This window comes from Lissotriton vulgaris, chromosome 3_1 (genome assembly GCF_964263255.1).
Source record: "Lissotriton vulgaris chromosome 3_1, aLisVul1.2, whole genome shotgun sequence".
NCBI lineage: Eukaryota > Metazoa > Chordata > Amphibia > Caudata > Salamandridae > Lissotriton > Lissotriton vulgaris.
The window spans coordinates 227,710,442-227,734,868 of NC_141689.1; positions in this window are offsets into that span (position 1 = coordinate 227,710,442).

Genomic DNA, 24,427 nt, shown 5'->3' on the forward strand with positions numbered 1-24,427 from the left:
AAATGTTTTTAGTGACGTCAAAAGAGTATTTTACCGTCACACCATAAAAGTTAAAAGGGACGTTTTTCGCAGGCTCTGTAGAACACACAGCTGCAACTCATAAGAGCATTAGGAAAATTGATTCAATGTGTTGTACTTCCGGGAAGATTATCCATGGTTGTTCTTACCAGAGCAAACATCACTTAAAGGGTTATAAAGCTGCTTCTCACAAACGTCATACACATTTGACTTGGTGCATTCTTTATACTCATTTCCAGAGAGCTGATGTGAATGCTGGTGTCGGCCCTGCACATCCTTCCTAAAGTCTGCATCAGGCACGTACATGTTGCACGCGGATGTCGTTGTACACGAGCCTTATAAACACTGGGCCTCATTTATGAGGCCTTGCGTCAGTTTTGCGCTGCGGATGCGTCACTTTTTGTGACGCATCTGCGGCGTAAAACATGCGCCTTGTTGCGCCATATTTAAAAAGTGACGCATCTAGGTAGATGCGTCACTTTTTAAACCCCTGCGCCACATTATACCTGCGTCAGGTATAATGTATGCAGAGGGGGCGTTCCTCCGCAAAAAGCCTCGTAATAGTGACGCAGTGAAATCTATGAGATTTCACTGCGTCACTTTTAGGATGCGGTTGCGTCAAAATCTTGCGCCTGCCTCACAGCAGGCGTAAGACTGACGCAAGCCCTTTCACATGGGGCTTTCCCCATGTGAAAGGACGCATTGCTGGAGATGCGTCACTTTTGTGACACACTCCAGCAATGCGTCACTTTTGCGCTTACAGATGCGTCAGAAATACTGACGTATCTGTAAGCCCTTGCGACATGATGCGTCATACATTAAATATGACGCATCATTGGTGTCGCAAGGAGTGCGCAGTGAAAAGTGACGCATCGCTGTTTTCACGCAGCGATGCGTCACTTTTCATAAATGAGGCCCACTGTGCTTAGTGTGATCTTAAGTATTTTTGGGGAAGCTGGGAAAGGCATAGCTTGAGGGCCCTGTTCACAACAACTTCGAATTGAATTACCCATTTACTGTAAATTCAAGCTCGCATGATACCCAACAAGCTTTCAGAAATGGGGTTTGCACAAACAAGGTTGAAATGTGCTTTTGCAGAAGGCCCCAAAAATCATTAAGATGCTTCTGGGCAAAAAGAGATAGTCAGAATTGAAGGTAGGCAGAGCAGGGGCGGCTCTAGGCTCATGGCGGCCCTGGGCAGGGATCGTAGGTATAGGGCCTCGGAAGAGGGGGTCCAGGCGGGGAGGAGCCTCCCTGAGCTCAGGAAGGTGTTTTAATAAAACGTCCAGAAAAGGCGTTAGATGACCAGTACCTGCGGCTGCTCCTACCCTTCCGAATTCGTCTCAGAATGATAACATTTAGGAGGAGGAGGGTATTGTGACACACGACGTGGCCAGCAGTGGGTGGGAAAAAAAGAAGCCAATCAGGAACCAGGAGGAAGGCAGGCGCGGAGGCCAGTGAAGAGGGGGGCGGTCAGGGTGTTTGGAAGTGGAACATAGCCGCAGGCAGTCAAATCTCTGCCAGGGGCAGCTACACAAATAAGTATCCACCCTCAGGGGATATATATTGGCGTGGTGACCCCTGGGGTTTGGCGGCCCTGTGCAGGTGCACAGATTGCACATGCCTATGGCCGCCCCTGGGCAGAGCGAGGGAGTGAGACTGAGACACAGATAGATAGAAAGCTCACTTTCCCAGTGGACCGCATAGAGAGTGGAGATCCTGGACAATTGCCCACTTTTCCCATGCCTTAAAGCGCCTCGGGCCATGCCCTTGTGCGCTGTGCGGCTCGAGATCACATGTGACCCCTTCATGGAGCCAGGCTAGCTTAGCCAACACTTTTAAACATTTTGGAATATTTCGGACCGATTGTGCAATTTTTAAACCAGAAATACAAGGACCAGAAGGCAAAATGCTACTGACTAGAAACCCAGACTGGCTGATGGGGCCACCACCTGGATCACCACACAATGTGTATAAAACCATGCCTATGAACAGTATTTGCTTTCATAATACCACACTAAAACAAGCTTTTACAAGTCAAATGGGTCTGGCTGTAATGTACTTAATAATACAAAAACAAGCATGCATAAATGACGCCTCTACACAAATGCATATTAAACGCAGACATCTTGGCCGGTGTGGGAGACATGCCATGCAGTTCCTGTCACAAATCCCATTGATGAGGGGAGAGGACACAGGAGCAGGTGTGGGAGGATGGTAGTAATTCCTGATGGCGAGGGTAGGGGGAGTGAATAGAGAGGGGATGGGTGTGGGGAGAATGATGATGACTCCTGGTACCAAGTGGAGGATGGATCGAGGGAAGGAAAGTCGGTACAAGGGGGGGGGGGGGTTGGTGGTGAGAGATGGTGCGGGGAGTAGAGCAGAGACATCTGGTGGTGAGGGAAGAAGGGGCGAAGGGAGAGGAAAGAGAAGCAGATTTGAGAGTATTGGGGTCTTTTGGCAAGGGATACAGGGAACAGGGCGGATGCAGGAAGGAGAATAGTGACTTCCTTTGCTGAGAGAAGGTGGGAGTAAGAGTAGTACAAAAGGGGGGCGGAGTGATAGTGGGAGTGGATGTGAGGAGAGCGGAGGATGGTGGCAAGAGGAGAGGCAGTGGTAGTGGATCCAGACAGTGGATCCAGACAGAAGTGCAGTGACTCCAGACTGTGAGGGGGAGGAGGTAATGCGTTCATCTGGAGAAGAGGCAAGAGCATGAGGGGAAGGAGGAAGAAGCAGTTGTAGAGGGAAAAGCAGTAACAGCTTCAGCATCCTGCTAAGTTACAGTGTGCCGAACCTATATTTTATTGTTTAATATTCCACATTCTGTACTTATTAAGGGTTGCATGGTGGAGTATCACTGCAGTTGGTTATCTGCTGGCTGGCAAGAGGAAGCCACACTAGGATCGCCTGTTCAAATGAACCTACTTTACAAAGTTATCTTGATTCCTGTGGGATGAAAGCAAGAGAGGTTGGCCAGTAAAAGAGAAAGACATGCTGGATTACTTGTCGGCAAGTTCATTGAAAAAGATAATCTTGTCCAGATGACTTGCCCTCCACAATTATTAGAAACAATATAGATAGTGGACAAGATTATTTGAAGATCACCTTTAAACACGTTTCACCAATTGGAAGCTTCCCGGATAGATGGAACATTGCAATTAATAGGCCCATACTAAAGAAAGATAATCCACCGGATCCTGTAAATTATCGCTTAATTAGTTTGATAGATGTTGCAACAAAAATGTATGTAAAGCCTTGCTCCAATGCATGAAGGACTGGATTGATGCTGAAACTCTTATCCCAATTGAGCAGGGATGCTTTAAAGATGGTTACTCAATGATTGCTCATTGTTTTCGCCTCTGGGGTATGGCCAGAAACTAATAGAAACCAGGGGAAAATTTTACTGATGCTTCATGGATTCTCGCTCGATGTTCAATTTAATAAATAAAATAACCCTGTGCTGAAAGCTAGAAAGTATGATGGTACCAAGGGGCCTGCTAAGGAATTTAAAGGAGCTTCACTGAGAGAACTAGGCAAGGGTGGAATTAGATGAAGAGGGCTCACTGTCATGTAAAATCCAAATAGGCAATGGACTTCAGCAAGGGTGTCTTTTATCACCAATGGGTTTGCCCATTACCTTGCATATCTCCCAGTAACCCTTCAGAAGGTTGAGTTTTTTTCCCTTAAAATGGGGGGTAAGCATGCTCCTTGTTTATTGTATGCAGACGATCTTGCACTCGTGGATATGACCCAAGTTGGCCTACAAAGGAAACTAGCAGTGTTTAGTGAATATTACAGAGCCAAACACCTAGCAATTAATATTAAAAAAAATTATAGTGTTTGTGCAACAAAAACCTTAACATAGCCTATTGGCATGTAGGTAGTTTATTTATTTATTTATTTATTTTCTTATATAGTGAAGGATTCGACCCCCAAAGGGGTATATCCGCGCTTGCGCTTTTCCAAAGAAACCTAATAGTGGCCACAAGCTATAAAGAGTGAGTGTTGATATATATTATGTATTATGAGGCCGAGAAAAGAAATGTTTTTAAGGTCTTCCTGAAGGACAGAAGGTTGGTGATTTGTTTCAGAGTGTGGGGAAGTGAGTTCCATAAAATAGGGCCTTTATAGGAGAGAGCTCGGCCTCCCTGTCTGGCTTTCCTGATCCTTGGAACCTGGATCAGTTGCTGACTACTGGAACGCAGAGTGCGCCCGGGACTATAGGGATTGAATTTTTCTTTCAGGTACTTGGGTCCTGTACCAAACAGGCATTTATGTATTGTGCAACAGATTTTATATTTTACGCGTTGCCTAACCGGCAGCCAATGGAGTTTGTCCCGGAGAGGACGAGATGCAGTCCTTGGCTGGGCATTGAGAACAAGTCTCGCTGCGGTATTCTGGACTACTTGCAATCTCTGTAGTTGTTCCTCATTGGCCAAGATGAACAGGCCGTTACAGTAGTCCAGTCTACTAATTACCAGTGCCTGGACAAGTGTTTTCCTATGGTTGTCAGGTAGGAATGGAAAGACACGCCGTAGCAGTCCGATGACATGAAAACAGGATCCTGCTACTTGATTTGGATGCTCTTTGAGCAGAAGTGCCTTATCAAGCCGCACACCAAGATTTTTTACGGTCTGTTTGGGGGTTGGTACTGGTCCCAAGTCCGGGGGCCACCATTCTGGGGACCACAGAAGCGTGGCCTCCCCGAACAACATGACCTCTGTCTTACCTACATTGCACTGGAGGCAGTTTGAAGCCATCCAGTCTGATATAACCCTCATTCCTTCCGCAAAAGATCTCTGTATTGCGGGCGTGAGAGTCTGGAAGGGGAATAAAAGCTGGGTGTCGTCAGCATATGACACCGGGGTGAACCCATATGCTCTAGCAATGTCTGAGGAAATATAATCTTACAAATACTTGAGCATGTACTTTAATACTAAAATGTTATGGAACTTGTATTTAGACACTTTGAAAAGTACATTCTCTTCTTATTTATTCATTCTCAGTCTAATGAAATTACAAAAAAGACTTCAGCTGGAAATATTTAAAGTTAGTGCTTACAGCATCGAACACGGTGGTCCCTCCTCAAATGTTACATGGAGCAGAAGCATTGGGCTTAGGCACAAACATAGATTGGGATAAGACAGAAGGTTGTAGTCTAAAAATACTCTTTAGGACTCCCAAAACGTGCAATGGTCCAAGCTGTTACGATAGAAGCCAATTTAACATCATGGAACTGAATTACAAAAATTCTAAGCATCCATTTCTGGCATGAACAGCTTGATTCGCCAATTTTAAACATTGTATGTTATTATGTGAATGAAATTATGACCACTTAACTAAGGTTTGCAATAGAAATATGGGATCAACTCAGGGGGGTTTACTAGATTATCTCAAAGTGTAGAAGTATGACATTGAGATTTTTCCACTGCCATCTAGAAATGAATTAAATGCCATAAACTTGATAGAATCAAGGGTCAAAGATTTCACTTCTTTGTCCCTGAAAATATCAATGGTTCATCTGAGACCATCATGGGAGGACTCAACTGCCTTCCTGTATTTGATAAACAGGTAAAACTTGCCTACCAGGGATTCATTCAAAATATATTAAATACGTCCATATATCTTCTGTAAAATGACAACATATCACACTACAAAATATTTAAATAAAAACTTGAATAATTGACCAGGTAAATAAATTACAGTAACCGAGTGTATCAGATTTTTTGCTGGTTTATACAAAAAAAATGCAAAAAAAACAGGGGTTTGCCAACAAATAATTCTCACATACATTGGTAACAGAAGTTAACAATAAATCAATTTAAAGCTCTTTATTACCTCTTTGCCTAAACATTAATTCTATTTTTCCCTATTTTGCTTATTCTGTCTTTCACTCATGTTTTTTTTTTATCTACTTCTCTCTTATCTGAATTCTTATCACTTTTCAATTTCTTTCTATTTCTTTTTATTAATATACAGGGTTGTTATAACGAATTGGATTTTTGCTTCACAGTTTTGAGTCACTTTATCTTTGATTATTTATGTCTTTAAAACTCATTTCATGGAACATTAGGGGTCCGAATTCTCCCGTCAAAAGACAGAGAGTACTTACTCATTTAGCTAAACTGAATGTGGATATAGTTTTTCTACAAGAAACTCATCTCACAAATGTTGAGTCATTAAAATTAAAAAGAGGATGGGTGGGGGATGTTTTTTCGTCTCCAGGAGATGGGAAACATAATGGAGTAACGATACTCTGTCGTAAGTCACTTCCAATTTCACTCTTGTCACAGGAATCTGATGGGGTAGGTAGATGGCTAAATGTTAAATTGTTGTTAAAGGATGTTCCAGTTTCTCTTCTTAATGTCTAGGCCCCTACATGTGGTGAACCCTCTTTTTGGTCTACTTTCGCTTCGCCAAACAAATTACACACTCCGTGGAAGATAATTTTGTATTAGCCGGTGAATGTAATCAGGTTTTTGACCCATTTGTTGACAGAAATTCTAGATTCTCCTTTGTTCCTAATAAACCACATAAATCCTTTGTTCACACCATTACTCAATGTAAACTCCTTTATGCTTGGCACCTATGTATTCCGACTGCCAGAGAATACACTTTTTACTCCCCCTCCCATCATACCCAATCAGGAATTGATTATATTTTTGTCTCCCACAATATCTCACAAACACTCACGCATGCAGAAATTGACCCTGTTTTACTCTCTAACCATGCTCTTGTTTCAATTGGCATTGACATTATACCTAAATCTTTACTCCCTAGGAGATGGTGTTTTAACAATGCTCTTCTTTTAAACCCAGAGTTTACGGCCTCCTTCACTACTTTTTTTAATTAATATTTTGTATCCAATCAAACTGAGCACTGTCATTTTTAACTATTTGGGATGCCTGTAAAGCCTCAGCAAGAGATTTCATTATTGGTTTTGTTGCCAAAAAACGCAGAATTGCACGTACACATACCAAAAATCTCCTCCTCAACATCAAGAAATTAAAACATTTTTATTACACGTCTCATTCGAAGGATTGCTTAACAGCCCTTATAAATGCTAAATTACAATTTAACAAGAAGTCGCCTGATGACGTATCATTATACTTGTTAAAATCCAATGCAAAGTTTGATGGACGTAAGAATAAAGCTGGGAAAATATTGGCCAATTATTTAAAAGTCAGGCAAAATAAATCAAACATAGAATCGATATACGACATCAATTCAAATTTTAAATTTAAAGATGCTGAAATATTAAGCGAATTTTCCCTTTTTTACAAATCTCTATACTCATCCGAAACACAACCCACAGATCATTCATTATCACATTTCTTTTCCAACATTCCAAAACCACAACTTTCATCTCTGGATTTATCCTCTTTGGAGTCAGACATTACACAGCAAGAACTCCTAAATGCACTTCAACGTCTTAAAAAAGATAAAGCACCGGGCCCAGATGGTTTTACCGTTGAATTTTATCTCCATTGCTTCAGACTCCCATTGCCTAAATTGTACTCTTTGATGAATTCTTTTACCTCCTTAAATAATTACTCTAGTTCTTTTTCAGAAGCTCATATTTGTCTCATCCCCAAGGAAGGCAAGGACTCTAGACTTTGTAAAAACTACAGGCCTATCTTCCTTTTTAACATTGATTATAAAAAAAATTCTAAAGCATTAGCTCTCCGATTAGATTCCCACCTACCGAACTTGTTGGAAAAGGAACAATCTGGCTTTGTTAAAGGATGATTTATCACTTCAACTTCTTTTTAAAGTTCTATCCAAATCCTCCCGTCTAAAACAATCCTTAGTGGCAATTGCACTAGACGCGGAAAAAGTGTTAGAGTTTAGTGGATTAGTGGATTCATTTGTTTTATTTTCTCAAATGGTTTGGCTTTGGTCCTAAATTTACATCCTTAGTTTCTCTCCTTTATTGCAATCCCCGTGCTGCAGTTTGTGCTAATGGGTTAATTTCTTCATTTTTTGAATGAGTTAGAGGAGTTCGTCAGGGGTGCCCCATATCTCCCTTTTCATTTAATTTGGCTCTGGAACCTTTTCTTTCCAAATTGCGCCAAAACCCGAATTTACATGGTTTCCAAATGTTAAATTGTCACATAAAACTTGCAGCTTATGCTGACGATATCCTGCTTTTTATATCAAATCCAACTGAATCAATCCCTGCCTTTTTAGCGGACGTTCAAGCGTATTCCCTTATTTCTGGCTATAAGCTAAATAACGATAAATGTGAATTTTTACCCTTAACCAAATATACTTTTAAATCAGAATTTAGTACTTCTAACTTCACATGGAGTCCCAACCATATTAAGTACCTCGGGCTACATATTACACCTTGTATTTCAGACACAGTAACACTGTGCATGAACAAATATATTCAAACGATCTCAGACCTAACTGCTAAGAGGCATCCCTTATCTTGGTGGGGGCGCTTAGACACCATTAAGATGATGCTGTCGCCAATAGTTTTATATAATATCTCTAATATACCAGTAACGATTCCTGTTAAATCATTTAAGGAGATCAATTCCATCCTCTCTTCCTTTTTATGGAACAATAAAAAACCCAGAATGTCTTTGACAAGGTTAATTCGTCCAAAACAGAGGGTGGAGTTAATTTTCCAGACTTTCAGGCGTATCAGAAAGCATTCCTTCTACGTCAGGCTTCCCATTAGCTACTTAAACCAACAGAGGACAGCCCTTTATGGACCTCAATTCAGCGATTTTTTCTATCTCCCTTTTCTTTTCATGAATATCTTTCTTTCTTTCTCACGCAAACCGCAGACCCTTTCTACCCCCATAATTAAATTGACCTCTAAGCTCCTTCAGCCATCATCACCCCCTACTCATCACACTATACATTCCTTCCTCAACTCAACCATTTGGCATAATAAAAACTTGCTTATTCATTTCAAATAAGCTTTATTCAATAGCAAGTATCATAAAAGCATTTCAGAATCATAAAAGGAATATAAAATTTAACATTACGTAAAAATATTAAAACATTAAAAACAGAAATTTAAAACATTACACTTCTTAGCCATCCTAGGGATTAACATACTTTTCCACAATAGTATATTGCCATTACAAAGTAAAATACACATTTTCTATTATGGAAATCTCAGACAAGGCGCTAAGCAGCAATGGTTAACAAGAAAAAGAGTCATAGAACTGGGTTCGCTCAAACGGTCCTTGTTTGATTACATCTTTGGACCTGCTACCTTGTTATTTGCTTTTGAGCGGATAATCCATACACAGCCCAAGTACTTGGCAACTCCACAAACAAACAGGGACCTTGAGGCATCAGTTCTCAGAATGCGAAGGGCCACTAGATGAGTTTTTGTTCCCAGTTGGGCACAGATTTGCTTGAGCCATTTTGTCCCAGCCTGTTTATAATTGCAACAAAAAGAGGGAACAGGAAGCGGACAATATTTATCGGGGTCCAATGTAAATGTCCTATAACTTGGAAGTCAACAAAAATTGTACAGAGTTCCCCACATAGGGTAGACTTAAGTAACTAGAGAAATCCTCTCTCTCTGTGAGCGTATATGACAGGGAATATGATAATCCCTTAACGGAATTAAGGATGCCTCACACAATGCAAAGGTTGGACGACTATTGCCATCCCACCCGATGATCGTACCGTGTCATCATTGGCTTCCTGCTCCTACGGCAGGCTGGCGGTGCAATGCCTGTCGGGTAGCACGGGGTGCTACACTTTAGCTGAGTTCTTTTATTCCTTAGCCAATGCGTGCGTGTGTGTGAGGGGCCAAAAAAGAAAGGTGCAGTAGTGAGCGTGAGTGAGGCTAAAAGAGGTCAGTGGAGTCCATTAAGAAGGCTTTAATAACATGGCTCACTGCCTTATTAAAATTGGTGCAAATGAGGGGTACTGAGGCGCAACAGTTAAGATGATATGGCCTCATTCAACCCTCAATTGTGGTGTGGTCGACATGTTTCATGCCTCTCGGGCAATTCATCAGGACCTAAGTGCTCATCAACTTGCTACGAATCCCCCTAGTATTGAGAGAATCGAGTATACGACCTGTAATGTGTCGTGGGATCAAATCCTGCGTAGATTCCCACCCTAAAGGAAACAAAGGAGAGATGGGCACAGTCAATAGTATGTCTGTTAGGTATCTACGTTTACATGTAGTCATAACATGCAAGCAGAATTATGGTTAAATAGTTCATAACTCCTGTAAGGTGATGATGCTCGTGACGAGGAGGATTGCATACAAAGTGAGGGGGGAGGAGGAAGGGGGGGCAAATTCATACTGCAAGTACCACATGCCGTTAATGTTGAGGGTACCTCATTTTTATACACATATGGAAAGCTACACCATGCTAACTTACACGTGTGTGTCATGCAGTTGAACAATCGTGTGTGAGTTCACACACAATCAATATCGGCAGAATTACCAATGAAAAATTCCAACATTGTTTAGTTAAAAGTTAGGATTTTCTAAGCTCGCACCCGTACTGAAAGGTTTGTACTGCTATGAGGTGTTGGGAACCAGATAAACCCGGGTGAGTTTATAGAAGCATTCTTACCCGCGGTCTCTGTTTGTTAGATTCCTCGTACTGTCCTCGTGGGGCCAGAACTAGGTGGTAGTCACCTGCAAAAAGTAAAGATCACTACCGGTTACGGTTTTTTGGTTGAAGGTGCAGGGTGCGATCGTTATAGAGCCCGTAGGGTACACCCATGGCGAACGGTCACTGATAGAGTAAACTCATCGCGATCAGAAACCGAAGCCCGTGGGAGTGATCGCCGCAGTACAGCGCACCTTACCTGGTTGGTTTCTGGCTATGGGCCCGTAGACACCTACCCCACCCACGGCGGAAGCCTCGCAGGACAGCCGGTCAATCCAATGTGTGGCCGAGCAGATTAAGTTACCGAGTGCCGCGGGTGCCGCCGTCGGCGTGTGCAATGGGCGTTGCTAGGCAACGCAACGCGACGTGGTGTAGAAAGAGAAGACTACCACCAGTCAAAAAGGTGTATTTTAACGGGCGCCATCGTAGAACGGGGTTAGAGGACAATACTACAGTGTGTGGGCGAATATGAGTTATCCTTGGGAATGGGATAGATCAGATATAAGTTATCTGGCTAGCATATTCCACGGCACTGCATCATTTAAGCCATGTTCATCAGCATGCAGGCGGTGTACCCATCTTTGCTCCATTCTGAAGAGTGCCTGTTGATTGATTGAAGGATGGCATTCGAGGATGGTCCATTGCATATTCTCTGCTACATGATTTAGTTCTCTGCAATGATCATATAGTCTCGTATGGGTCTTTTTACATCGGATGTTGCTATTATGTTCCATGATGCGTTGTTTCACAGGACGCATCGTCATCCCTATGTAGAACAACTTACAGGGGCATATTAGTACATAGATACACCTGGAGCTATTACAGTTTGTGTGCTTGTTAATGTTCCAGGTAAAGTCCCTTGGTAGTTCTACAGTTTTACCCTGGATAGTTTGAGGGCAGACTACGCAAGATCCACAACGGTAATGTCCCGTAACCGGTGGTAGGTCCCATAAGGTATTGACTGGGCGGGTGCTTGATTTCTTAGGGCGAGTGTGGATTAAAGAGTCTTTAAGATTCGCTGTCCTCTTGAATGCAAAACGTGGGCGAGGTAGTTCCATGCCCGCTGTGTTGAGGATCCCCCAATGTGAGCTCACAGTCTTCTTTATGAACGTGGAATTCCTAGTATAGGACGTCACACACGTGATTGTGTCATCTTTTTCTTTGGTATGAACCTCAAGCAACGAGTCTCTGTTATTGTTGAGAGCCCTTTTTAATGACGTCTTTAGGAGTCATGTAGGGTATCCCCTGTCCTGAAGCTTATGTTGCAGGATGCTAGCTTCTTGTCTGTAGTCTGTTACAGAGTTACAGTTTCTACGGAGTCTGAGAAACTGTCCAAATGGCAGGTTATCCCTTAGTGATCTCGTGTGATGACTGTTATACATGAGTAGACTGTTCCTGTCAGTCTCCTTCTTGAACAGAGTTGTGGTGATCGTTGTGGGATCTAACAGAATAGTCAGATCTAAGAAGGGTATGGATGTTGCTGAGATTGTGCCCGTGAACTTAAGAAAGGGATCTTGCTGGTTGATCCATGTGCAAAAAGCTTCGCAACTGGTGCGATCACCTTTCCAGAAAATCTAAATATCGTCGATGTATCGACGCCAAAGTGTGAGATTATCTCGAAAGGGGTTCTGTTCAGGAGGGTAGATGTGAATCTTTTCAAAGGTGGCCATATAGATACAAGCCAGGCTCGGTGCAAATGTCGAACCCATCGAGGTTCCGCGGACCTGGTGAAAGAGTTGTGCTTCGTATCTAAAGAAATTTTCAGTCAGGGCTATATGGGCTAGCTCCATGATGAAGGCTATCGGGTAGGAGAGGTCCATTCTTCCTGTCGCATCATAGAGTCCACAGCTTCTAATGTGGCTTGTTGCGGGATGTTGGTATACAACGCCTCTACGTCTAGGGTTAGAAGTAGATCGACATCTTCCCTTCCATCAACGTCATTAATCAGACGGAGGACATCTCTGGTGTCTTGTAAATACGATGGAATCTGCTTAACCAAAGGTTGGAAGAAGGCGTCACAGAACTGGGATAGTGGCTCCAAGAGTGACCCGATACCAGAAACAATAGGTCTCCCTGGGACAGGGGTCGTCCCCTTATGAATCTTGGGGAGGGTGTAGAAATAAGGAGTGACTGGGTCCGTTGTGGTCAGAAACTCAGCTTCCTTCTTACTGATCCACTCGTTGGTTTTGGCTTCAATGATGAGGCTAGTGATGGTTGTAGTCAGCCGTTTCGTGGGATCATCCACGAGGGGTCTATAGTGTGTAGTGTTCGACAATTGTCGTAGTCCTCAAAGTTTTGTATAACAGTTGCTCCCCCTTTGTCTGCCTGTTTGATGACAATAGAGTTATCCCTTCCCAAATCTGTTTATAGCCAGGGCAAGCAAAGAATAGATGGGCTATCGATTCTTGCTGGGCTCCACAGCACGGACAATAGGTTGAGGTATATTTTATCGGATCCTGTTGAGCGAGCGTGGAATTTAAATTTAAGGACCCAAATCTAAACTGCATGTAAAGTGCCCTATCTCTAGGAATTCTAATAAAATCTAGGTATGGTTCCTGATAGCCAACTTGTTTGTGTTGGTGAAATTTGTCAGTTAATCTCCCAAGCCTGGAGTGGTGTAAAAACTGGTGATTAACCCAGTTCCAGTAGATCTTTTTTAGCTCCACCTTAGTCAGAGGGGCCTGATTCGCCCAGGATTCGGCTAGGCCCAATTTAAACATACAATCTTTCAAATCCCTTAGCCATTTGACCCTATTGTTAGAATCCAGGATGATCAGCTCGGAAAGGCCAGCCGCATAATGAGACAATTCAGGGGTGCATCTTAATCTTGCCCAGTACAAGAGAGGGCGGAGTCTGGCCACCTCACTGATCGGGTGTCCCACTGATCGGTGTCCCATGTCAAGGAATAAAGGTTTTAGTGGTGTATATATATTGGATCTCTTCTATTTTTTCGAAGCCCCAGAGTTCGGCACCATACATTGCCGAACTCACCGCTTTGCCTTCATATACGATTAAAGTTGGGGCAACCAATCTGGACGGGGAAGAACGTTGCTCTCTTGAGATGGCACTCGCAACCCGCTTGTGGTTCAGTAGCATGTTGCTCAGATGCGACCCCCAAATCATTTTGTATGAAAGCCTAATACCCAGGTAGTCAAAGAGTAGACCCGCTCAAGAAGAGAGCTGTTAAGGGTGAGTTTAGGTCTAAAATCGTTCCCAGGTTTAAAAGCCATGAAGTTAGTCTTTGAAATGTTTATGGAAAGACCCCTTAATGTACAAAACAATTGGAAACAGTTAAGAAGTTTTTGGAGACCCATCTGGGTTTTTGAAATTAGAAGAGATTCATCAGCAAAAAGGAGTGTAGCAATTTTTTCCCCCGCCAGGGTTGGAGCGTCGGCTGGAACTTGGCTCAGAAAATCGACCACACCATTCACATGCAGTGAAAAGAGTGTGGGAGCCAACACACAACCCTGGCGGACCCCCCTATTTACTGGTATCCTCGTCGTGGTTTGCCCTTGTACCCCCCATCCAACTCGAGCATAAGTGTCCTCATGAAGGCGTATTAAAAGAGATAGAATGTAGGGGGGAATACCCATATCCTGTAGCACTGTCCATAACTTTGCTCGTGAGACCAAGTCGAACGCCGTCTTGAGATCAATAAACGTGAGGTACAGGCTTCCCTAACCAATGACTACCACTTTCCAGTATAGAAGAAGTAGTCTAAAGACGTGATTAACTGTACTGGTGGCTTTCCTAAAGCCTGCTTTGCAATTGGAAAGGATTCCCTCCTCCTCCATCCAAAACTGAATCCTATTTAGGAGGGTTCTGCCCACCACTTTCTGCATATTGTCTAATAAACTAATAGGCCTATAATTGGCAGGGTCCTGGCGATCGCCTTTTTTATAGATGGGTATTACCTCAGCTTCTTTCCACAAATTCGGGACTTCAGCTACTTCCATTATGCTATTAATCAAGAGCAGAATATATTGGGCCCACTTATGTAGTTCCATTAAGAACAGGTCGCCCGGGATACCATCTGGTCCTGCCGCTTTTGCAGGAATAATACAGTTGATGGCGCTCTCGACCTCGTTCAATCTAAATGGATTCGTGACTTCGGAGAGAGTTGGAGCCTGGTTACAGTGCAAATTGATTGGCTCCCCCTCAACTTCCACCAAATATAAATGAGCAAAGTGATCCCACCATACCCGACTCCGGATATGATTAGGAATGGGAGAGTTATCACTCCTTTCTCTCTTCTTAATTAGAGCCCAAAAAGAAGCAGAATTTCTCTTACTTGACGCTTCTTTTAGGTCCTCCCAGTGGACCTCCTCCCAATCACGCCTAGCTTGTTTCAGAGATAAATTATATTCCTTTCTCGCTATTTTAACCAAGGGAGAATTTTTCTCCTTTACAGCTGCTATTAAAACTTGCCTTTTCTCCTTACAGGTCTCCGTGTACCACAAGTTAGGGTTTCTTAGTTGCCTCTTTCCGTGGCCAGTACGAGAACCTCCTAAGAACTGTGCACCAATCACACTAATGGTTTCTTGGTGAATTAGGGGAATCCTCTCCCGCCCCTGCGCTGCTGCCGAAGCTTCCTCCAAATCGCCTGTCTTTACAGCTAAAATTGAGGAGATATACGTAAGCTTTAGGTCCTCCCCACCGCCTTTGGCCACCTTAGGCGCCTACCGCAATTAGACAATATTAACTCCTTAGTGGGAAGTTGGACATTCGAAGTGGAGTTTGGTTTTGTAATGTGTGGAACCCATTGATTCTTCATTTTTAACGTTAGGGGGTTATGGTCACTATCAATGGTATGGCCCACCTCCCTATCAATGACATCTACCCAAAGACGCAAATCCACCAGAATATAATCAATTCGGGATGGACATGCTAGTTTGTTAAAAGTGTTTTCCCCCCCGTGTATCAGAAGGGGTTCTGCCATTGGCAGCTCTAAGCCCAAATTTCAAGTTTATGGCGTTTACTTGTGTTATAATCTCGGACCATCTTTTAACTGGCAGCAAAGCTAAAGGGGGCACACCCCATTTGCTGTCCTCCTTCATTGTATCAAAAAGGTCTTTGTGGCTCAGTGGCTCAAATGTGCAATTAAAATCGCCAGCTACAACGATTTTAGCAGTGGCGGGGGGCATTTGGATAAGAAATCTTCCAACTTGTTCAAAATTGCCGAGGACTTGCCACTCATGGTCACCCTTATATAGACATTAAAAAGTTCCAGAGAATCGCCACCCTTAGGGCCCTTTAGTGTAAAAAATGTAAATTGATATTTGTATAGCGCACTACTCACCCGCAAGGGTCTCAAGGCGCTTGTACGAATACCGCTGTGGAACCCATCCTGGCTTTCCCTGTGAGGCGTCCACTCCTGGGCCCCCCCAAGGTGGAGGCCAGGCATCCTTAGCGTTGTGGGGGCTGTTGTGGAGATTAAGCAAGCTATTGCCCAGAGTTGCAGAGTGGGACTCCATGATTGGAATAGGCACCGAGGCGTGAATTATCAGGTCCGTGGAATTTTGAGCCCAAGACCCGCCGAGGCGGGGAATTGAACCCTGGTCCCGGGTTAGACCTCTGCATCAGGGTCTGCCGCTCTAACCATTGAGCCACACTTCTCCCTTAGTGTTAACCACATAATGTCATGGCTATCACTATCATGTATAAAGGCAGACCATCCCAAATCTATTCTAATCCATGCTGTTAGGCCTCCAGAGGGCCTGCCTTTTCCGCTAGTAATAGCAGGAGTATTGAATGTGGTGTAGCCAGAGTTATATAGTGCCACCACACTCCAAGTCTCCTGAAATAGGCATACATCATGAGTTTCCACAAACCCGTTCCACGAAGGTACAGACATATTTTTCTTTAGTCCGGCTATATTCACAGAAAGGATTTTCAGATGTGTCTGAGCATGTGAGATTGGGGAAGGAGCATCATTATTATTAACAATGTTTGGAAGTATGGGCTTAGGGGAGGCCAAGGGGTACTCATAGAAGTGCGAAGCTGAAGATCCATGACATAGGGGGTGGTACCTACTCTCAGTTGCTTCTGAAGGATTATAATAGAGTCAATCATTTGCGTCCTACGGAGACAAGGCCCCTCTACTACCTGGAACGTACTCCTTCGCCCCACTACATACAGGTACAATGGGGAAGCGCCTGAGCTGAATACGCGAGGTGTCTGGGGATAATGTTCTAAACTCAAGTGCTACTAAATTATCGACCATAGTAGCATCCACTAAGGTTAACTCAATATTATCCAATACAGAATTGGAAGAAGTGCATCTCCTAGCTTTGACTATATCTTCCCTGATGATAGAGCGGCACCCTCGCACATGTCGAATCCAATGGATCGATTTATTAATTAGCGAATCACTGGTTTCATATCATCTAGGGTCGGTAATTTTGGGGACATTAGCCATAAAGACTATGTTTGCAGATGTACTCTCATCCCTAGTTTGCTTTGGGCCTAGGAAAGATGATAAGGCCAGGAGGGCGTCAGTGCTCAGTGGTTTATGCAGTACACTTTGAGTGATGATGAGGGGGCGTAGTCTATCTCCCCTCTCAGGGCCATGTTGAGGTCCATTAAGTGTGTGATTTTGTGCACCTCCTATCCCTCTGGATGGGTCTAGCATGACCCCCACTGTGTCCGGAGTATTCATTTTTTGGCCCCCTTGTATGTATGAAGAAGCTCGGACAGAATGTGGATTTTGTCCGCCTTGGCTGGGATTGGGTTTATGATTAAGAGTGGAGGAAACGGATACAGAAAATTCCATCAGCATACTTCTCATCCTCGCAATCTCCCCTCTAAGTTCCCCAATGACCGCTACTAGATCCTCGAAAGAGTGTCTACAGTAGCAACAATGTGTCATCCCGAACTATCCGAAGAAGAGGGTGATAATGTAGGGACGGGTTGATCGCTAAGTGAGGCTAGGGGAGCATATCTATTGGAACATAAAACATTGGGGCCCGCCTTGCTTAGCACCCTCTTCTCTGTCTGGGCATCCCCGAGATTGTGAACATGGACTTCTGCTTCTAGCTGTACCATGCTTTAAGTAAGAGTTTCTCAATTGTGCCAGATGTTTGCTGGACAAGTTCATCTCCAAACGCTGACTTATTTCATATGTTATTCGCCTGTCTAGCTGTATGTAACTTCTGGAAACAAGTTTGGGCTCAAATTAACCTAATTTTTGTAACATAAATTTCCTTTTTCTTTTACCAATATTTTCTTAGGGAGTCTTTCACCTGTTTGGGAAAATGTGATGTTTAATGCAAAATTATTGATCTGTTATTAGCAGTTGCTTTTCAACCAATTACTATAAACTGGAAAGACTTCACAAAAATTTCTTATAGAGCCTGGTGGTACGCCGTTTGCCACAATCATAGGTTATATACTGCTTTTGTTTATCCTATAAACTTGGCAACAAAACATTTGGATTTGTTGTCACCTGTTACAATATTTTTGGATACAAGTGCCAAACGTTTCTCCCAGTTACAGCCATCACAACAAGAAGTTCTTAAAACCCCGTGACCCCCTAACCGTTCCTAGTATCTTTTATAATGTATTGATATTCAGATTTTATTTGTATTATTTGTATCTCATATACTGTTATATATAAGGCTGATTGATATTCTCTCAATATGGCATATTTCGAATGTACCAATATGAGGTTATTATTTTGTACTTTTTATAGACACCTTTATATTTATCAATAAAGATTTTCTTGAACTAAAAAACAATAAATCAAAGATGGAAATATACCAGTTATCAATGTATCAATACCCATCTTCACAAAATTAGATATTGAGTCGATCCTAAATATAGAAATCAAAAACTCCCATAAAAAAATTAATATAACAACAACTAAAAGTAAGAATGGGCTATACATCGACTTACCGGTCTTTTTTGCAATATGTCGATAAGACCATCTTCAGCGCATCGATGAATCTTGTGGGATTCAAAGTCAACACAGTATGCATCGAAATGATATCTTCAGGAGTACTAAGAGAAGTAAACTTAAATTAGGGATTAGATGACCTCACATGAAAGAATTTGATTTTGGTGTATTACATATTCTATTCACTCTGCCGTAACATTTATCAAACGGTACTGCTCAGCGTTCTACAGACAGTGGAATTCTGTATTTGATGGCACTACCCAATCTGGCCTTGTTAAAATTATTATTATGGCTGAATCCAATCCATTTGTTTGTGATGAGGCGGACCACCTTATAAAATAAGGTGAAATTTGCAGTTGTACCCTTAAGGTACATTTTGTGTGACTGTTTAAATTTGTTGGCCTTATGATGTAAGTTATTAAAACCGGTTTTAATAAAACATGCTGCGGCTAGGGCTACTGACTCTGGAATCTGGGGATCACGGTTCGATCCCGGGCACCGGCGGCAGATTAGCCCAGCACCATGTGACTCTGGGCAATAGCTTACTTAATCTTCCTGACGGCCCCCAGTGCCTAGAGACCCTTACGGGTGATTGTGCGCTTTACAAATGTGGATAATAAATTACATAATGCTAGACTCTCAGTGCAAAGTACAAGTTCTGGCACCCGGGCTGTACCACACATTCAAAAGCATATACCACACAGGAAGGAGGAAGTCAAGGGCTGCGAGTAGGAAGAGCAGACCCATGGTAGTGAAGAATACTAGTTAGTTAGCACAGCTGTCTTGCCATTTTGGCAAGCAACCCTTACTCTATGACGAGACCAGGCAACATAACCTCTGAAAACAGAATATCAAAGAAAACAGGTCTACAGAGGATCTGAAGACGACTACAATCACCAAACCCAGCTTCATAAACAAGTAATACACTTTGGTTTATGCACTCAAAATTATGCCAGGTCATTACATTAATTAGAAGCCAGTGGGCATGCACTGTACCAACCTATCATAAATGTGTATGGCGGTGCACGTCACCAAAATCTGTGCACAGAAATGTGTAGCTTCTCACAACCCATGGCCCAGAGATGTACTATGACGCGAGAGAAGGGCAAGCCATTGATACAAAGGTCCGCTGCCCACATTCAGTTGCACCTGCCATTTAGAAGCCCATGTGTGCCCAAGTAGGTAAACATCCTGGCGCTCAGCTGAAACACTGTGCCATCAAATTATGATGAACCCAATAATCAAATAGAGATCAGCATTTGAATGCAATCAGCAGACCCTAAGTGGAACCCCCGTACAGAAAGATAATGAAAATAAAACCTTATACCTTTTCCATTAAATAAGGCTCATCAGAGGGTGACAGAAATATCTAAAGGTGGAGAGGGATAATGAGTTTGAAATGATTTAGGCTGAGTGAACCAGGAAGGGGAAAGGGAGCTACACAGACCTTGTTGTATCCCGCAGAGCTATGCAACAACCACCTGCATACCACGAGTTAGAAATATTGACAATTACAAGCATAGCAACAAGGTACAGCATGTAAGATTACAGTAAGCACCTTGTCCCAGATGCTGAAATATAGGAAAGTCTACTGTCAAATGACCAAATGACCATTGGCACTGCGTAGCACCCCCAACCTGCTTCAATTTAGGAAGAATTTGAAGACGTGGCTTTTTAATCTCTCTGCTTAGGTGGTTTTCTTTTTCCTTCTCTTTCGGGGTCTGCTTTTATTTGTTATGTTGATTTTACACTGTAAGTTGCCTGTGGAAAGCGCCGGGACACTCTTTTAGAGTAGCCGAGCGCTATAAAAATGCACTTTAACATAACATAACATAACATAACATAACAAATCTACAAACTAATAATTTAGTAAATATTGGCTCTGTGCTGATATAAAGCCGGCCCTTAAGAGCCTGTGTCATGTTCCTCGGCACCAGTCAAAGAAAACTGATTATGCCACATACAGCTCAGAAAACACTGCCATTACAATAACATAAATATGTAGCTAAGGGCCTGGTTTAGAGATGGGTGCTAATATAATTCTAATAAAAGAACTGTCTGGAGGCAGATCCACTGCAGAAATCTGCTCATAACTTCAGCCAGAGCACAGAAGGTAATTCCCTGGAAACTGGATGGAGGTCTTTGTCTGAAGGGTGTTTTTTCAATTTTCAAAATGGCTTTGTAATGGTAATTAGAGCAGCCTCTTTCTTCTTGATTTTTAGGAATTTTGAACTTCATGAGTGTGGCATCTTTATCGAATAACTCTGATCACTGAGGGGGTATTCACAATCATTTTCACACAAGGAAGATCAGAAAAGTGGATATTGGTTAATAGATATTGGTATGCTTCCAATGGTTCCTGTACTGCACACTATAACAGTCAGAACTAACGTTTCAAGGACTAGCAGGAATAAGCACTCTACGTGGCCAGTTATTTAATTAAGCATCCAGGATTGTAGGTCTGCCCCCAGTCTCAGTAATCTTGTCTCTACACTAAAGGATCTTGGAATCTTGTGCAAAACCGAAGGCTAACATTATGCATTTATCATTTATTGCTGCTCCATGCAGCCATTTAAAGTAAAATGTATGCCAAATTCCAAACTCCAGAACTAGAACACGTCAGGCCTTTTAAACCCCAAAACAGTAGCCATCTTTTAAGTATCCCTTTTTTCATTCCTCGATAATTTATTTGTTGATTAATAGAGCTGTGTACTCTGCAGGGTTTCATTGGTTTCTGTTTTTGAGCGGTTATTCCCAACTCATGGGAGTGGTGTTTTTGTTTATGGGTTGGTTAAAAATAGAAAGACTTCTGGTAAGTGCAAATTTTCCAATTTGGATTTCAGCCCTGTAGTTATAGTCCTGGATTTTTTCAAAGCTGTGTTTCTCAGTGCGATTTCTAATGTTTTGACTAATTCCCATTTGATTCTGCAGGTAAAAGGCCCACGGTGCTTCGGATGTGTGGCCTTTCAGAGAGGTGAATACATGATCCTTCCTCAAAACATGCTGCTTGTGGCTTAAACATCCACGTCTCTGCTGATGTGGGAGCAAAACATTCTACCCCAAAATTTGGACACCCTAAAAATGAAATGTACCTTAATCAGTGCTCCCACATTACACTGGATCGGATATGGTGTTAACCTTCAAAGTGATGAAGCAATGTGGCCCCACGTTAAGGCACCTCCTAAGCATCAAAATCAGAAAATACATTTCATCAAATAAATTCAGTTTAAGATTAATTAAAAGGTCCCACTCGATAACTGAGTTCTAGATTGATGAAAAATGAAGGGTTTTATTAAAAAATTAAAAAAATAAAGTGGCACAGAGTCCATCCCAATGCTGTGATCACTGCAGAGTTGTAGAGAAAATGCAAAAGTCCCAAGTGGGCGGCAAAATAAATTGAAAAAGGGCAGCACCCTTAGTAGCATCAAAGGCTTCATGAAAGTCTTCAGGTTCACCCACAAAATGAAGGTTTTTTAATTGGGGGTAGGTGCTATTGACAGAGTTTCACGCTGCCTAATTCAGCAGAGTTACACTCAGTGAGATTCTGCGTAGTTCCGTGAGTAGCGGAGTTCAGTACGCCTCGTTGCTCGCACTGATTTTAGCACCGGTAGCTTGTACCGCGCTGTAAAATCAGCACAAACCGCACCACACTGCTTTTTTCTGCTGCTCAAGTTGATTTTCTACTTGAGTAGCAGCTTTCTGAACGCAAGCAGTAGCATTCTCTGTGCGAGCGGTAGTAACGTGCCGCGACTGACTGCATTGAGAAATCTCGCCAGCAGGTGTTCTAGCACTCAATTTTCTCGCTTGTGGTTGCCAACTTATCGGTGATGAGCAGAGCGCTGAAAGAAAAAAACTCAGCCACATACTGGTTAGCTGGCAAAACTCTGCGAACTCCGCCAGAGATGCAGAGTTTACCACCCACCCCCAGATTTTATACATTACACTTGCTTACGAAATCTCAATTTCTGCAGATTCATGGCGGTGTGAGCAAATGTCACATTTCTTCAGCACATGAGAGCACATAAAAATCAAACACAAAAGCACTAACCCACTGCATGAAGAATTATTCAGCACCCCTTATTAGCAGGAGATGCTGAAACAGAACAAAAACATTAACAATAACGTGCTATACGAATTAATAGGTCTCAGTGATTAAATGAAAGACCTTGTAAAATGTTGCAAATTACGGCTCAACTGGGGAAGGTTCATCAACAGCAGTACAACAATAATAGTGTAAACAAACCAGAACATTTTAGCTTGACTGTGTGCTGCACACCTTGTGGGAAGAGGAGGTGTGCAAGGGAGGAAGCATAGAATGAGCAACAGAGATGACTTCCATCTTGGACATGATGGCCTTTTGTACAAAAATATTGTCTAGTTAGCATACATTATAAAAACACACTTCTAACCATCATAGACAATTTTGTCCAAAAGCAATCATTTTATATGTGTGTACACGTAAAATAGAGTGTAAAAATGCATTCTGCATATTGTTAATGATGAACAAAAATACAAACCCATAAACATCTTTTACAATAGTTCCACTAAATGCATACAATCTGACATTGACTGTAGTGCTGCAGACCTAAGAAATTCCAATGGCATTTACACATTTAGAGTAGGGGTGTGTAAATTCCCATAGTTTGATTTTGCAAAATGCCTAGAAATTTACGTGCAATTACATTTAATTACATGAAATTCAAATCCATCATTTCGAACTCTAGTTTAGCATAAAATGTATTCTCACAAGAGGATGCATTTGATGATAACAAAAGACAGCCGCTCGTGTTCTGGGCATTTGTGTTATTCCCAAGTGCTGTATAATGTATTAATTTCAAGAATTTAACAGAAGGAGTGTATCATGAAATTTCTGAAATGTTCTGAATTACTCTGAAATAATTAAAATTTCACATGCTCAATCTAGAAATTATTGTGAGGACCTAGATATTCTGACTGAATACCATGGACGAATTTGTTGGGGGATTTATTGTGGAAAAGGAAGCAGGTGGACTGACTGTGAAACAACGCAGCCTTAGTAAAGTATAACATAAACAATCCTACTGTATTTTCCGGCGTATAAGACGACTTTTTAACCCCTTAAAATGTTCTGGAAAGTCGGGGTCGTCTTATACGCCGGGTACCAAAATTGACGGTATGTTTTACATAGCGCGGACTTCACCCGAAGGTGTCAGATCGCTTCTCAATTGAAAATGGTGCCGCTTAGGGAACTCCAGCACAAGAACGAAGAACGTAGGCGATGGTGGCACTGTGCAACAACACGATATCAGCCCGTCGCCAGGCACTGAAAGCGGTCTTGAAAATAAATTACAGTTACGATATCAGCCCCTCGCCAGCCAGAGGCAACTCAAACACTGCGCAAGTATCAAAAGCAAACAAATGGCGCCGTGAGCCCTACCTAGACTGCAGCTGCACATCCCCAGGCAGACGAGGCGCTCCTCCACATGTGCTGATCTCTCTCTCCTTCCATAATTCTTACGCTCATCGGAAGGAGAGGAGCGTCAGTACCACACGATCTCCTCAGTCCATGGAGATAGAATGGGGACTGTAGGATGTTAGGAAGTGAGGGTAGTCTTATACGGCGAGTATAGCACGAAACCTACATTTTGTCAAGAAAAGTAGGGGGTCGTCTTATACGCCGGGTCGTCTTATACGCCGGAAAATACGGTACTCAAGAATAAAAGAAAGTTGAATTGGGAAGGACAAAGGTAGGCTACTGGCAAAAGTAGTCCCCCGAATGGAAAAAAAATGAAATTCTTCAGATATGGATCCTGGGGACATTTTGTATCTCCCACAACCACTTACTCAGAGCCTCCTTGCTTTCCTAGCTGTGAGCATCTGTAAATCAGGTCAAATATAACATGGATCTGCAACTATTAACAATGCTTAGTCG